The following is a 4,971-nucleotide window of genomic DNA, read 5'->3' as shown; positions in this document are numbered from 1 at the left end:
CCCCAGAGACCCACGGAGCAGCAGGGGCCAGTGAGCATGCTCTCTATTACCCAGCCCCCCTCCGCCACCCTGTGGGTGTCTAACTGGCCTCAGGTTCTAGCAGTCTAGCAGGGGATCCTCTGACCCAGGAAATCCTGACACAGGGCCCCGTAGTGAGGCAGCGGAGCCCGCTTGCTGGGATGAAAACAAGATGGAAGGAGCCCCCTCTGCATGCACGCGGGCCCCTTCTCTAAAACTCTCCCAGAGAGAATGTTACAAATTATACATCTATTAAGACACTTACATCTGTTTCCTTTTTTTTTTGTTTGTTTATCCATTTTGAAAGAGAGAGAGAGAGAGACAGAGAGAGGGAAAATGAACAGGGGAAGGACAGAAAGAGAGGGGGAGAGAGGATCTGAAGCTGGCTCTGTGCTGACAGCAGAGAGCCCGAAGCAGGGATCGAACTCACGAACCCGGAGATCATGAGCTGAGCCCGAAGTTAGATGCTCAACTGACTGAGCCAGCCAGGCGCCCCCGACTTAGGTTAAAAATAAACAACAACAACTTATATTCAGAACACGTGAAGAACCCCTGTCACACGCTCATCAAAAGACAAAAACCTCGTGGAAAATGAACAAAAGATTTCAACACCCAGAGAGCCTGGCTGCCACAGTCAGTAGAGTGTGCATCTCTTGATCTGGGAATTATGGGTTCAAGCCCCATGTTGGGTATAGAGATTACTTAAAAATTAAGTAAACTTAAAAAAAAAAAGTTAAATTTGTATCTACCACATGACCTGACTGCCCAAGAGAAATAAAAACACATATTCATATAAAAATTTGTAAAACAAAAACAAAAACAACCATGTTTAGGGGCGCCTGGGTGGCTCAGTCGGTTAAGCATCTGACTTCGGCTCAGGTCATGATCTCACAGTTCGTGGGTTCGAGCCCCGCATCGGCATCTGTGCTGACAGCTAGCTCAGAGCCTGGAGCCCATTTCAGATTCTGTGTCTCCCCCTCTCTCTGACCCTCCCTTGCTCATGCTGTCTCTCTCTCTCTTCTCTCTCTCAAAACTAAATAAAACACTTTTTAAAAATCTGTCATCAAATCATACATTTAAAACGATTTTATGGTATGTAAGTTAAAGTGTACGGTATGCAAGTTAAATCTTAACTTCTAAAAGTTATATAAAAATTAACATCCTTGAAAGAGCTCCAGTAGAAGTTAGTGCCCTCCTCACCTCTTCCCTCCAGCACTATGGTCCTCCCTCACTCACTTCACGTTGGCCACTCCTGGATCACTCCAAGCACACTGCAGCCTCAGGGCCTTTGCACATGTGATCTCCTCTGCCTCAACTATCCAGGTTCGTAGCTCAAGTCCTTTGAGCATCTGCTCCATTGTCACCGCCTGAAATTACAATCCCTACCCAGTCCTCCCCATCTCCAGCCCCCTTTGTTTTTCACTACTGCTCAAGGAACGGGGTAGCGTCTGTTCTGTTTACCGTGGTATCCTTAGCCCCTGACAAGGGTGCCTGGTGAATACAGGTGCTCAATAGATCAGTGTTGAGCGAATGAGTAACAATGGCTCATGGGGGTGACAGGCCTAGGAGGCCCCCTCCCCCACCTCCTCAGCACGTAGGACCGAGTGGCTTGTCTGATGCTGTGGTTTTTGCCCGTCTGACCTGCCCACCGGCCAGTATGCACTTTGAGGCAAAGCCCAGGCATGAAGATGGTGTCCCTGGCACCTGTCACTGATGACCCTGCATTCCTTCACCACCCACCTGACACCTTCCCACCTCCCAAACCCCACTCTGACTTCTCCCAGCTGCCTCGCTTCCCCTGCACCTAGCCCAACGCCGCCTCCTCCATGAAGCCTCCCGGAACGCTTGGCTCACGGAGACCTCAGGCCGGCACGCTGAGCCCAGGAGAGACGGTACTGTCCTATCTTTGTCTTGCCTCCCGGGAGCCCACGAGCACCCCCAGGCAAGGCCGCACCTTCTCTGAGAACCTAGGCCTGGCACCGGGCCTGGCCTGGAGCCCACGATCCAGAAGCCCCATGTGCACACACACCTGCCAGTGCCCAGAGGACCAAGGCCTCTGAGGCCGCAACCCCCCAGGCCAGTCCTCCCGGGTGCATAAATGTGCATGCCAGGCCCTGTAGAAATGTGGCCTCGTTCATCCCCCCGCAAGCCCTGAGGAGCCAGGAGCCATCTCACAGGAGCAGCTCAGAGAAGTGCAGGGACTCACCCAAAGTCACTCACTGCTCAGCGGCGCTGCCGGCACCAGAGCCAGGGCTGGCCCTCCTCGGCCTCCCGAGGCCTGGACTAACGTTTGTGAGACCCCCGGCCTCGCTGCCTCGCTGACCAAGGAGACCAGAGGAGGAGCTATCTGCATTCACTCGGTCCCCCACAGCCGACCGGGGAGGACAGGCCGGCAGCCACCCCCACCCCAGGGTCTCCAGAGCCGGTGAAGGGAAGAGGGGAGGAGAGAAGACACAGTGAACAGGAAGAAGGGGAGGAGCCTGGGGCCAATCACCCCTTTGTGACTCAGCCCTCCTCATGGGATAGAGGAAGGAAGGGCTTTCTTGGGAAAAGCTGGGACCTGGTGACAAATTGGCCTCCGGCCACACTGTGGGGGGTGGGGCAGGCCTAGGAGACAGGAGGGAACAGGCTTAAGGCAATATGGGTCCAAATCCCAACCCACCACACGTGGCGGTGGGTCCTTGGCCTGGCGGGAGGCTGTGGCATCACCCATAAGAGGGGGTGAAGGTACTGCTGCTGCCCCATGGGGAGCAAGAGGAGCGAGTCCAAACACGCACCCTACAGGGGTCACTCGGTGCCTGGCACGGAGGAGCCGCCGGGAGAGGGCAGCTGCCACCACGACCGCTCTCTATTGCGACCTCGAGAGGCCCAGGGTGCACCCGTCGCCTCCCCCAGGGACTCAGCGCCCAGACAAGACGGGCACAGGAGGGGCGGGGGAGGCCGGGCGGCATTCAGACCAACAGGCCCCCTTTGTGCCGCCCTCAGCTGCCATTTACCGGAGACAAACCCGGGCTGCGTTTCAGGGTTTCCATTTCAGCTGCCCGGGGGCGGCGGGCGGCAGTCTCAGTGGGAACGAGGCCCAAGAACTTTCCGCCAATCAGAGGCCCAGGGTGTGGCCCCGACGGAACGGGGCAAGGTGCCAAATAGGGCAGTGGAAAGCCCGTGCCCAGGGCGCTGGCATCGCCCAGAGGGTNACCTACCCACCGAGACAGGGCTGCAGGCTTCAGGCCCGGGCCGCCCGCCCCCCGCTCTCCATGCCTCCTTCTCCTCCCGCCTCAGCCGTCAGCAGCCTGGGTGCCCACGCTCCCGTCTCCTCCCCTGACCCTGTGACCCAAGTGCCGGGCAAGGTGGCACCCACAGATGAACCTCGTGTGGCCCCTCCCCACTCACCACAAGCCCCAAGGCGGAGGCCGCAGCAGCACCCTGGGGGAGGAGAGGGAGCACAGCAGAGCGTCCAGGCAAGGAACCCTCAAGGCCATGTTCTGCGGCCCAGACCAAACAGCTGAATTTACCAGCCAAAATGTGTGTTTGTGTGGTGGGGGGGAGNCAGGCACGAGCCTGAGCGGATGAGGGTCCGCGGAGGATGTCAAGAAGTGTGACACAGCAGATGTGCACGGGGCAAAACCGCTGGGGAGCGTCTGAGGGCGCCGTGGGGAATGAGGGAGGGGCCAGGGCCCTGGGGGCTGCGGGGATAGACAAGGGACAGGACAACGGAAGCAGCCTGAGGCGCACAGAGGCGGGGGCTGGAGGGGATGGAGAGGGGAGAGGTGCTCAGCGGTATTTGGTGGCAAACAATATGGGTGCAGGGGGAGCACCAGCAGGGGGGGAACCTCTCAACACTGGGAGGGACCTGGGAGGAGGTGGGGGCTGGTGTGAGGTCCCCGAGGGACACCGGGCAGAGGCGGCAAGAGGCAGTGATGGGGCCCATGGGAGAGTCTGTGGGGACGGCCAAGGCCGGGGAGAATCACGGGCTGGGAGCATCACCCACAGTACGCGGCACGAAGGAGGAGGATCTCTCCCGCTTTCGAGGAGTGAAGCCACCGGATGGCCGCTGGGCCTCCCAGCCAGCAGGGAACTGAAAGTNTTTTTTTTTTTTTTTGAGTGCCTAAAATATTTCATAGTCATTTTTTAAATAAAAGGATTTTTTTCAAGATAGACATGGGGAGGGGGAAAGCAAAGAGTTCCTTCCCCTCCGCATATGCACCCGCCCTGAAGAACAGGGAGGCAAGCTCCAGACACAGACGACCCCACAGCTGGGGAAGGGACCCGCCCGAGCCTCACCGCAGAGCTGGGGCTGCAGCCCAGGCTCCACAAGCCCACGTGGCTCCAGGAGAGGCAGGCTGAAGCTGGGATGACAGCAGGGAGGCAGAGGAAAGGGCAGGGGACAGCCCCCAGGGGCCCCAGGTGACCCCAGGCGCCAGGCTGGGAGACAAGAGGGGCAAGTGAGCCCAGAAGACGGCGTTTCCGGACTCACCATCCTCACCTGACAGCCTCTAAGCTTAGGGCTGTAGATCCCGGGTTGTGAAGGCAGCACCTTCCCCATCCTGCCCACGGCCCGGGGTGGCTGCAGAGCCCTGGGAAGGACTAGCCTGTCAGACCTACCTGAGCTGGACACACTGGAGCGTGGCCATCTTCCCTCAGGCTTGGAGGCGGTCCGGACGGTATCCTCAGCAGAGCAGAGGGGATCAGGGCTGTGTCAGGTCTGGGAAGGGGAAGGGACGTCAGGGTCAATATACTTCCTGGCCTTACACACACACACACACACACACACACACACACACACACACACACGCACACACAGAACCAGGGACGACCATGGCCCCAGAGCCTGGCCATGGCCACACACAGCCGCTGGGCCAGGATGCTGGGCAAGCATCAGCCTGTCTCTTGCCGGACTCTGACCCACCTTTATTCCCATTTCACAGAATGAGAAACTGAGGCCCAGAGTGATGG

The 4,971-nt window shown here is 58.4% G+C and overlaps 1 protein-coding gene across 1 annotated transcript in view; it reads right to left on the bottom strand.

The window, feature by feature from the left end:
* The window catches only part of CLIP2 (CAP-Gly domain containing linker protein 2), a 52,560-nt gene extending 47,847 nt beyond the window's left edge, over positions 1-4,713 (bottom strand). The window contains 1 exon segment of the mRNA XM_077777792.1: positions 4,621-4,713. The gene's annotated coding sequence lies outside the window, so the exon portion shown is untranslated.
* Positions 4,714-4,971: the final 258 nt, after the last annotated feature.

The sequence above is a fragment of the Crocuta crocuta genome, unplaced genomic scaffold (genome assembly GCF_008692635.1).
Source record: "Crocuta crocuta isolate KB4526 unplaced genomic scaffold, BGI_CrCroc_1.0 scaffold217, whole genome shotgun sequence".
NCBI classification, from domain to species: Eukaryota; Metazoa; Chordata; class Mammalia; order Carnivora; family Hyaenidae; genus Crocuta; species Crocuta crocuta.
Note: the sequence above shows the minus strand (reverse complement) of the source record. Positions and strands in the feature narration are given on the sequence as shown.